Source organism: Magnolia sinica, chromosome 11 (genome assembly GCF_029962835.1).
Source record: "Magnolia sinica isolate HGM2019 chromosome 11, MsV1, whole genome shotgun sequence".
NCBI lineage: Eukaryota > Viridiplantae > Streptophyta > Magnoliopsida > Magnoliales > Magnoliaceae > Magnolia > Magnolia sinica.
Window position 1 is genome coordinate 68,978,719 of NC_080583.1, and position 12,435 is coordinate 68,991,153.

General features: G+C 36.5%; 1 long non-coding RNA gene across 1 annotated transcript; it reads right to left on the bottom strand.

Annotated features, from left to right (window-relative positions):
- Nucleotides 1-9,893: 9,893 nt before the first annotated feature.
- On the bottom strand, nucleotides 9,894-10,444 carry LOC131218420 (uncharacterized). The gene is made up of 3 exons (XR_009157722.1): nucleotides 10,382-10,444; nucleotides 10,161-10,231; nucleotides 9,894-10,043 (listed from the first exon to the last, which is right to left on the bottom strand). It is a non-coding gene; the product is annotated as an uncharacterized LOC131218420 (long non-coding RNA).
- Nucleotides 10,445-12,435: the final 1,991 nt, after the last annotated feature.

Sequence of the window (12,435 nt, forward strand, 5' to 3'; positions counted from 1 at the left end):
ATCCCTTGCCTTAGTTATTCTAGAGCATCAACTCCATGCATTTAGCACCCCTTTTCAGTCCAAGCTCCTAAATTCACCTTGCAGCACAAACACGATTAAAATAGAGCGTTAAACGGTATCATGTTCATAAAATCAGGTAATAAATGGGGTCTGATATGCAATATTTGACCATCAACAATTGCACAATGGGATCTTTGTATGTCAGACCAAGTACGCAAAAGATTTAGTAAAAAGATTTGGACTTGAATCTAGGCTTACCTATCATACTCCCATGAGCACCACACTCAAACTCTCCAAAGATATAAATGGGAAAAGTGTGGATCAACATCTGTATCGAAGCATGATAGGAAGCTTATTATATCTAAATGCAAGTCATCTAGACATATCATTTAGCATGGGAGCATGTGCGTGATATCAGGCAGATCCTAAGGAGTCTCATCTAACAACAATTAAAAGAATCATCGAGTATGTGGCTGGAATAACCTCTTTCGGTCTATGGTATCCATTCGAAACATCTACCAACAATGACCAATGTTATTCATTCGGAAGTTTGGTTTGATCAAGATGCAGTCCAACAGGCATAGCAATTGTACCCAACTACATCCTATCAACCGAATAGTCCTCCTACACAGTCTCCTGGTGTCAAGAATGATCAATAATCAAATCTGCCAACACCATAGGGATCTAATCGTATGCTGCTTCATAGTCCTGAGCCAATCACAAATCGTCGGGATCACCAACTTGAACGTCATGTGCTGAATGGTCTGGCTGGTATTGACAAGCATCTTCACAACTACGAAAGGCATCTGACAAGGATTGAGGATAGAATTGAATCACTCCAGCATACCACACAACAAGTAGTTGAGTTGCTAATAGATGGAGAAACACAAGCACCTTAGTTGCTGAAAGAAGGATTGGTATGGATGTGGCCATATCCGGACACTGTGGTTAAATTCTTTTTGGGATAGAATGATTTTCTTGTGATTTTATAAACAGTAGATGGATTTAGTATTTTGGGTTTGTTCATCCTCTGAATGAGGAAAATACTTTTTGTTTTGACATGCCCATGGATGGGCTGACTACTTTATGGTTGATACAGTAATTGCTGCCAAGCTTGGGTAGTTTCTTCTGGATATTTTGATGGCTGAACATTAATATATATATTTGATGCCTACTCTCAGCCAAGTCTATTTGCTCACATTATTCACTGATCATCTATTTAAATCTCATTCTACTTATCTATGGAATGCATGGTATAAATGGTGCTTGCTTTTTTGATAATTATTGTATATCCACAGAGGTTGCACGCTAATTGGTGATTTCTAACTTTTTCAAGATATGTTGTTATCTGCTTTTGAGAAATCTCAGCTCTCATTTGCCTTGATTTTCCCATGTTTTTATGCTTCAACTTCCGTCAACTGATATTGATATATATTGCCCTTTGCCAATGATTGACAAAAAGGGGGAGAACAAATCACACAATGAGGAAAATTGTGTGTATCTATGTATCTCACGGTGATACAGGCGATAGGGGGAGCAGCTGCAACGACGACGGGGGGGTCAACTACTTAAGAAATTGTGTGAATTGTGTAGTATCTTTTGTAAAATTATGTAAAGGTTCATGTACACATAATTTAGGATGTTGTTCTAGGTGTGATTAGGTGTTTTGTCATGTAATTGACAAAGGGGGAGATTGAAAGTGCCTTAGTTTGTCAATTAGCATGAGTGTTGAGTCAGTAAGTCAAGTGAGCCCCACAGGAAGATCATTAATTTATATATTTATTTTAGTTCCTGATGACCCATACATGTCATAGGGGGGTCCACCAGATGAAGGGAGTAGATTAAACACATAAATCAGATGGGTCATGTTGCTAGACTGGACATCCAGCAGCGGCCCAATGGGTTAGGCGTCCCATGGTGACAGCTTTATGGGCCTAAAACTCATCCAAATGTGCCCCAAATAGATGCTACTGAAGGAGAGAATGATCACGTCCCCTATGGACCCCACAAAGATGAACAGTGAGATATAAAATACATTAAGGTGGGCCCACAAAGTGGCCTGGACGGCCAGCCAAGGTTAGACACCTCAGCCTGGGCGTCCCAGCCCGGTGGGCCACTCCAGGCCTCACCATGGACAGTACAGGGGCCCGATGGCCCTAAAAAATTGTAGGGTGGTAATTCCATAGGTTTCCCACACCTCCACAAAATTTTGTGCTTTTTGGATGATCAGAAGTATTTTATTTAACTTAAAGAAGACAGACTATTTAGAAAATCTATTTGACCTGGACGCCCTAGCCTGGTGGGCCTGTCCAGTCCTTTTCACGGTGTGCATAGGGGTCCTTTGGCCCCAAAAATTGGTAGGTGGGTCCTCTCATGGGTGGGACACACCTCTGAAAATTTTTAGAATTTTTGGATACTCAAAAATATTTTCATTAAATTCGGAATTACAATCTGTTCAGAGTGAAATGTTGTTGTCCATGCAATATTTATCCAATAAGGTGGGCCCAAACTTCATCTAGGAGGGGGAAAATGGATGTTTAGTATTTTTTCCATAAAATTGTCCCACTCCTCAGAAAAACCAAGCTGAAATTTGTGTTTTTCCTCCATACATGTGGGCTGGACGGTCCAACAAGGTGGACCGCCCACCCCTATGGGCCTGCCTTTTTGGGTATCATTTCATAGGCCATCTGAGGTGTGATCCACGACACCTCAAGGTGGGGTCCACACCTTCATATTATACCCCACAATCATCAAGAAAAATAGTAGAATCATAGACTAAGTCCATACCAACCATCAGCTAAAGCAGTCCATAAACAGTCCAGATTTTTGGACACCAATACATGGCTAGACATATCAGCCTATATCTCAATAAACAGCAATTAAAAGGGTGTGTGGCCTTCCTTAGTGGGCCCCACACATGTCCAGATCATGAACTAAGGTAAAGATACTTTCATGTATTAATTTATGGTGTCCAAAAACCATGGAATAAAGTGATAGGGGCATCCCACCCTTGCTGAATTTTTGGGACATCCCGAGCCCACCAAGTGGGTGACACACACATCATCATCCACACATCAGAGAAAAGAAAAGAAGAAAAAGGCAATCCGACCATGGGGTAGGGTCCCGCCACTAATGGACCCTCCCAAGAATCAATCTCATCCATACAACTATGTTGATGAACATGCAACATTAAACTAATGCATGCATGATCTATGACTAAAATGGGTGGCTGGGATGCCATCCCAACATGAGTTCTAGGGTCTAAATTCCCTTGGAATGAAGTAGATAATACAATACATCATGATGGGGTCCATGGAGAATGGCCCCATCATGTATCATGATATGCATGTAGGATGGGTCAAAGGGTCACATATATGGGGTCAAATGGGATGCCCACCATGGATTGGTGGGTCCCATATGATCCATTTATGAAGAAAAGAGAAGATTAAAGTTCAGAAAAGAAATCAAAAATTTATATTCACCCACATGCAAAGCAAGCCTTCAAACTTCCACACTAAGGAGATCTTGAGCCTAAGAAAAGGTTTCAATGATGGAGATATATTTTTAATGGTAGGATTTAGAAAGATTTGGGGATTAGAGGGCTGGAGAGAAGAGGGAGAGAGGGACGTTGGAGGGTGAGGTGTTGATAAAAAATGGAGGGAAATGAGAAAGAGGGAAAGAGAGAGAGAGAGAGAGAGAGAGAGAGAGAGAGAGAGATGTCATGATGGGTTTGTAAGAAAAATAATCATTGCCTAGGGAGGAGTTTACAATGCTTAGGCTTTAGACTAGGCTTGTGTAGTGTGTGTTGAAATGGGTGGTGTTTTCCATAGAATTTGTGTAGTGTGTGTGTAGTGTGTATAAGGACTTGTGCCAAGGAGGTGGTCCACATGTATTGCACAAAAGTGGGCCATATGATTAAGGGCCATACTATATAATGTTCATAACTTTTGATCCAGATATCGGATAGATGCACAAGACGCGTCGTTGGAACCGCAACGATGATGCGAACAAGATGGCATAGGTCTCGGGTCGATCCGAGTCAATTCTATGTGACCAGACTCAAGGATGATCGCAAACACAATCCGAAGGTTGCGGGTCACCGAAATTCGACTGGTAGGACCATGGGACCACAAGAAATGAAATGCATACTCATATACACACATGCACATGCAAGAACTCGGGTTGGGTCTTACATGATAGTGAGATGCTTACTTCGATACATTCAAGGTACAGAAGACTACATCTTACTTTTGGCAAGATAGAAGCAAAGGTGGTTGGGCATGTGGATTCAGATATGACAAACATGCTTACCATGGTCGTTCCTATAGAGAAGTTCAAGTTATACACAACTTCTTTGAACTTAACGATGGCGTAAAAGAAGGACAAAGTATGCACAAGAAGCTATGATGTGATGCAAAGATAAGAGAAGAGGTCAAGATTGAAGACATGGTGGTGATTGTTGTTAATAGATGTCTTAAATCTGAAAAGTTCTGGAAAAGTTTGACTGGTCAAAGAAAGTTTGTCTCAAAGTCTAGCAACAATGTATTTGGAATTTTCAGGATGCTCGACCAGTCGAGGGACAGGTTCGATCAGTTGAAGGTTATGCGAATTGCGTAAATTTGAGGCGGTTTCCGGACTATTCCAAAGTCAGTGTGAAAGGGGGGTTTCCTAAACTATAAATAGGGGTTCCTAGGGCCATTCTAAGACATTCTAAAGCATTCTAAAGGTATTCCAAGGGTTTCTAAAAGGGTTCTAGGGTTATCAAAGAATGTAGCAAGGGTGAGATTCGAGGTTTTTGGAATCAGGTAAGTCCTTTCTCTTTGTAATTTATGCTTTCATAGTGGAATTCTGTCGCTTTGTGCCGTGATTTTTTCCCGAAAGGGGTTTTCATGTTAAATCTTTGTGTTCTCTTATGTTTACTTAATGCCATTGGATTGCTATCCTAGATTCATCTCTGTGTGATTCTGCAGCATAAATCCCAACAATTTTGTAGGTTTTCAAACAAATGAAAATCAACATACCTTTGTTGGATGTCATTAAACAAATATAGTCTTACGTCAAGTTTCTCAAGGATCTTTGTACGTTGAAGCGAAAGCTTAATGTACAAAAGAATGCATTTTTAACAGAACAAGTGATTATTATTATCAAGTAAAATACTCCCCCAAAATAAAAAGATTCAGGTAATATTCCAACTATCTCTTGCATCATAGGGAATTTTCAGATTGAACAAGCACTTCTAGACTTGGGGACAAGTGTTAATCACATACCCATTTTGGTATATGAACAATTTGGACTTGGTGAGTTGAAACCCACCAAAACTACTCTACATCTTATTGATTAATTTGTGAGGATACCGAGGGGGTACTAGAAGATGTGTTAGTCTAAGTCGAAAAATTCTACTTTTCGGTAGATTTCATTGTCTTGGATACACAACATGTTATGAATGTCAGTACTCAGATTCTTGTTATCGTTGGATATTCATTCTTAGCAACCTCAAATGACGTGATCAATTACAAGAATAAAGTCATAAAACTCTCTTTTGGCAATATGATGCTTGAGTTGAATGTTTTTAACATGTACAAAAAAAACAAGGGGATGATTATGACATCCACGAAGTTGACATGATTAATACCACCTTGGAGGATGAGTTCATTTCAAACTTATGAGTTCAGATCCCTTAGAAGTATGATTGGTTCACTTTGTTGTTTCTAATTATGATATATTTTGGACATATTGAATGGCTTAAGGTTCTAAGCCCTTACCATCGAGTGTGGAAGTATTAACTATTGAGGCACCAAAGCTTGACTTGGAAATACATAATGAATAAGAAGTAAAAAATATAGTACCTGATCATATTGTAAGGAGGTGTGTCCTGAAAATGAGCTAACTAATGTCATCTCCTTTTGTCATTCCCATGAGAGGAATAAGATGCTTCTGATTCTAATTTTGATTATTAAGCTTTTAAAATATTGGGGCATCGATTTACTGGATACTAGTTGAGGCCATATTGTGGAGAAGTTTGTCCTAGAGGAAGAATCCATGCCTCTGGAAGATCCTACTTACCAAGATTGATCTCATAGTTTAGTGAATATCCCATTTCTGAATAGTAGTAGATTAGGTTTTTTTTTTTTTTTTTTTTTTTTTTTTTTTGTAGTTTGTCTTTTTGATTTTGTGTTTCTACTTGCTTGAAAGAAATTTAGTGCTTATGATCATTCATCGTATCAAGTACTTTCTAACCACTATTTGTTACATTCTAGTTGCTCTCATGTTGCTTTCATTGCATGACATTTCTTAGACAGTGTATCATTTAGGTTAGGGGGTGGATTTTCTGTGGAAAGTTTTTCAAAGTTTTTATTTTTATTATTATTTTTTTTTGTCGTTTTGGGTGTTTTGGGCTATAGCCTATAGGCTATATATATATATATATATATATTTGGAAGTTTGAGTTTATGTATTCATGTGATTTGAATGAAATCTGAATATTGGAATGACAAGGCACTTGGTGATATGAATTCAAAGTCTAGAAACTAGTAGAGTTGTAGAGATTAAAAGATGAGTTCTTTTCATTAATTTTCCGATGGAAATTTCAAAACATTAATAAATCGTGAACTTCACAATTCACATTAAGTTTACACTTCTAGGGTTTCAGTTTGATAAAACATTGTTGAATTGAAGATAATCTAGAATGTTATGAACCAAGCATGTTGAATATGGACTATATAGTTAGCTTGTTTTTTTTTTTTTTTTTTTAAGAAGAAAAATACATTGAAAAGGGCTACCCTTTTTTTTTTTTAAGAAACAAAAAAGAGAAGTTGAAAAAATTGTCCATAAAAAAAAGAATGGAATACAAAAAGAAGAATGATTAATATTTTGATAAAAATTGAAAACAAGTGGAGAAAGTAAGAATAGAAAAAAAAAAAAGAAGGTATGAATAGTGTGAAAGTCATCGATGTGGAGAGAGAGAGAGAGAGAGAGAGAGAGAGAGAGAGAGAGAGAGAGAGAGAGAGAGAGAGAGAGAGAGAATAGTTAGTGAGGTTTTGACTACATGATTTTGATTGATCTACTCACTTTGGGTAGTTATTGGTGTTATTATTACAGTGGAGATTTGAATCCTTATTGGTGTAAAGTTAGAATCCACTAAGCACCATGGTACTCAATGTTTGGAATTCTTGTATTGGATGATTATTGTTTTGAACTAATGATGAATTATTTACTAAGTGTATTGGAATCTAAATAGACATTATTTCTAGAACTTTGTGCCTTAGAAATTTTGCTATTAGGTCACTTAAGGAATGTATGAGTATACATAATTTATTCTTCTAAAAAGATTTTGTCTAGGATTTTTTAGCACTTTTCACACGTTTTGCTTGGGACAAGCAAAATGCTAATTGGGGGTGTGATAAGTACTAAATACTGCATATTTGCCCTAAGTTTCACATCTTTTTTACATATGTATTAATGATTAATTGGTCTAATTAGATAATTTTTCAATGAAAATGAAAGAATGGAAGGTCCAAGATGAATATGAGCTAATAAAGGAGAATTAGAGCCTAAGAGAGATAATGATCAAGTATGTTAAAGTTTTAAAGTAATCAAGTTGAAAGATCAAAAGAGATCAAAGGTTGAATATGTGCTAAGAATTGAAGAAAATCATGTCAGAGGAGTTCGGTCGACCCTGACTCGTTGGACAATCAAGCTTTGCTGGATATACCAATCCAATAGACCATGGACGAGTCCGATGAACAGAGACTTAATGGAGGATTTTCAGTCGACCGATAAATAGTCTGGTTGACTGATTTGGTGCGAAAACTGCTACATAAGCGAGAAATCTTCAAATTTAGTGGAAACAAAACTACATAAGGAGAGCTTCTATACACAAATAAGATATCCTAGGGTTTGGGGAGAGAGAGAGAGAGAGAGAGAGAGAGAGAGAGAGAGAGAGAGAGAGAGAGAGAGAGAGAGAGGGAGAGAGCTTTGTAGGTGCCTTCCTTATTCGATGTCTTCTTTTAATTCTAGTTGTTTTTCTGCTTTTCTTTTGTTTGAGATGGATATGTGTGGCTAATCTCTTAGCTAAGGCTAAGGGGTAAACCTTTTAATGGATTCTTATTGTTAAATATTTTTTAATTCAATAAGAATGATTTCATTGATGAATTGATATTGTTTTGATTGAATTCTTAATATTGGTAAAAGCTTTTATTTGTAAAATTTTTTGATCAATTGTAAACTCCAGGTATAATAAATGCTTGGAATTCCCTGTGATCAATTACTTGGTTTTTCGTAAGAAATCGATCAATTGAAATTCATGCCTTATTTGGATGCGCTAGATTGGTTTAACTGTTCTATCTTCTAATTAGAAGGAATTATTATTTGATTCCAATTGGGTTATCAAATTAAATTGGCAAATTGGTATTAAGAATTTATTAATTAGGGATCCTTGGATCCTTCATTGTTTATTTACTATTATTTTAATCATCTTAATTTGTCGTAACACCTAATTTTATATTTAAATTAGTTTTAATAGTGTTTTCATCCAAATTAGTCACTGTGGACCGACCTTAGTCTTACCGAATATACACTACTTCACAACCCTGCACTTGAGGTAGCTAAGATCAATTATGCTACTAATACGAATAACAGAAGGCCGACTTCTGGTTACTTGTTTGTATTAGCAGGTGGGGTGATCAGTTAGATGTCAAAGCTTTAGTATGTGGTTACACTTTTTACAATCGAAGCAGAGTATATGGCAGTGATAAAAGCATTCAAATAAGTGGTTTGGTTGAGAGGTATGATGAATGATTTGGAATTTTAATAGGAAGTCGTGCTTGTACATTATGATAGCAAAAGCGCGATCAATGTGGCAAAGAACTAGGTATACCATTCATGAATTAAACACATTGATGTGCTTCATTATTTTATCCAACAGATGTTAGAGCAATGTGGTTTACTCTTAAGAAGATTTACACCAATGAAAATCCAACCGACATGCTTACAAAAGTGGTCCCTACAAAAACTACCAGAAAACTGGGCAAAGGCTACGGACAAAAGCCGTAGCTAAATGCCTAAGGCTACAGTTATAGTCTGTAGCACGACTGTAGCCATTGATGCTGTAGCCATGGGTCTTAAAGCTATGGCTACGGATTTAATCCGTAGCCATAGAAATAATAGGTATGGATTAAATCCATAGCAATACTTTCCGTAACTCTAAAGTATATATAGCTACGGATTATATTTGTAGCTGAAAGTAGAATGAGAACGGTTGCGATAGGCTAAAATTAGCAACAACTACAGTTTCCAGATAAAGAGCTACGGTTAATAACCGTAGCTACTGCCTGTTTTTTTAAAAATAATTAAAGAAGATATAATAATGGCATCTCTTACCATTGTAGTACATGCCCTGATAGATCAACTCAAATAAGCTAATATAGATAAATACTTCATGGCTAAATCATTCATTCATTCAATCAAACACAATCATTCATTCATTCAATCAAATACAATCATTCATTTTAATCCATTCACAAAAGTACAATGCCAACATAATAGTTATATGTCTATTTAAAGTTCTCATTGACAACAAGATCCAATGCCTTCTCGCAGCCAAATAGCTTCTCAACAATCGCAAGCAAGAACTCCATAGATGTGCCTCTACTGGTTATCAATTTGCCATCAACTAACACCATATTCTCAACTTCGCTTTGGTCCAAAAGCTTACTGCACATGACTGAAAATCAATTTATCATACAAATAATGTAGTCATATGAAAAGCTAGGTCCCGAAACTGAAGAACTAGATTATAGAGAAAGATGACTACGAGATGACATAAAAAAGAAAGACAATACTCAGGAGCATACATTGATCTTCTCATTTCTGAACAAGCAAAATCTGTAAATAAATTGAATACCTTCTTTTTTGAAGAAAATTTAACTCATTCAGCATCCTGGGAGTTCATCCCCTGCCTTAACTACACGGTCTCTGTCATTGCTGTCAACAACAAAAATGAGTCCCTGTGTGTTTTGGAAATAGTGCCTCCATAACAGTCTGATCTATTTTTAGAGAATTCACAGCACCATATCATCAGTGAAATATAATATGAAAATGCTTCAACAGTCAAAGTAGGCATGGATTATCAAACAAAATAGACAATGGTGGTGGAGCCCTACCTTGTCCTGACCCCCGACATCCCAAATAGTGAAGCTGATTTTCTTGTACTCCAACGTATCAACATTAAAACCTGTGTTCCAGAAACCCAACAGGAATCATGATATTACTAAAGACTCCTTTCCAAAAACATTAAAGGCAGCCGTCACATAGAATGCAAATGGATGAACTCAGTAAACATGAGGAATTGTAATTTGAACCAAACATAACTTGAAAAACTCACATCTGCATCAATAATAGGTGTTTTCCAATGGTGGATGGGATAATACCAGAAAGTATATTATTTCTTAGGACAAGTTAGGTCCAAATCGATATATATATATATATATATATATATATATATATATATATATATATATATATATATATATATATATATATATATATATGAGTATGTCCTCACCAGTTTTTGTGGCATGGATGAAAAAAGGAAAAGCAAAAGATCTAACAGATTAGTATTACTACATATGATGAGATCATATGGTCTTACAAGTTGGTTAAAGATGTCATATTCTCAATAAAATTCAACGACGAGCTCCCAATAGACACGTCACTGATCCTCCTGCATGATTACACGATTAGTTAAGACTGTTTGGAGAAAAACAATTTGCAATTTTCAAGAGTTCAACTTTAAAATCAAAATGATATTCATGTAGATACATATGAGCTATTTCCTTTTTTATCATGGTTGCACATCATCAGAGTTAAATTAAACCAGCAAGTAGCAGGGATATGATCAAATCTCCATGGTTGCATTGCAAAAGTCCAACACAAACAATCTACAACTGAACATAGCTGGTGGGAAGATGATGGGAAGAATTTCAACAAACACAATGAACGTCTGAAAAGAGTTATCAATCAGGATAACTAGCGAATTTGGATTCTTGAATTAAATAGAAGACACCTCCAGAAAAATTGGTGTGCAAAATCTTGAAAAGTAGTGGCGGAATGTTGTTTTCCCCTGCCTGGCTTCTAAATTTTCTTCTACCTACATATATTTGGCGATGGACAATCCAATCAACATAAATTTTTTCACTCCCATCTTTTAGAAAACCAAAATTTTCATTCTTCAAATTTCTCCTATTTCCATATCTTTGACCATATCAAAAGTGAACATTTCTTGTACTGCTTCTTTGCAATATGTAATTTTGCTATGGTTAGAGAACATAGAACATGGTCTAATATAAATAGGGAAAGTTAAACCAATTGACAGATTGGATCACCCGATGAGATTTGATCAAAAGTAAATAGGAAAAGGTGTAACTCAGATTAGCCAATGAAAGATTATCTGCAGTTAATAGGAAAATTTGTGGCTTAGATCATCCAATGAAAGATTTAACAATAAATAGGAAAAGGAGTGGTTAGGATTATCCATGGGTCAAACCTTAGCCTGTGCTTGGCCCACTTACATTCATGGAATGGTCCAACTGCATTGTGTAGACAGGTCCATTTTGTTGAGATTCTAAGATTGACCAGAATTGTATTTTCATGATGCACTTAGAGAGTTTGAGTAAATATCTGGCATTAATGTGGCAAGAAATGAGCATGAAAGAAAATGGAAATTGCGAGAATATCAAGTAAGAGAGTTGGTATAGATGATTTACCAGTGCAACCTCTTCATAGTTATCAATTAATAAAGATAGCTTCTCCAATCCACCACTTGAAGTCAAAGCAACTTCCCTTGCTACACCATGTTAGTTTCGAGTTGGACTTGAAAAGAAAGAAACTCAATTTGAAGGAGACTTCCTCATTATGAATATACTTGAGAAAGTAGTTGTAACTTCAAGACTTTCATCTCTCCTGGATTAGTTATTTCAATTCAATTCAATAGTACCGATGTCATAACAGTGGTAAGAAATCCAAACAATGCCCTTTTGGTGATATTATCTGGATTCCTTCATTTATATATTTGGAATTGTAATAGAAAATTCTTTGGGTTCTTGTGCTGCTTGATATTTTCAGCTGGTTTGTGGGGCATCCAAACCGTGCATCAGGTGGGCCCCCACCATGTGGATGACATGGCGCATAAATCAGGCCACTAAAATAAATCGGTTGTGCTACTCATGTACAATACAATGGATGGTACGAGAATTGCAAATAGTCCACATGTGTGGCATACATATGTGGCCTACTAGATGAGTGGACATGATGCTTTTGGTCCACAATTCAAACAATAACTGATATGACTCAAAAAATACATAGTCGTGCTGGTTGATCATTTAAACCACGGTGCCATTCATAAGAATGCTACTGTTCATAGTAAAAACTATATAAATT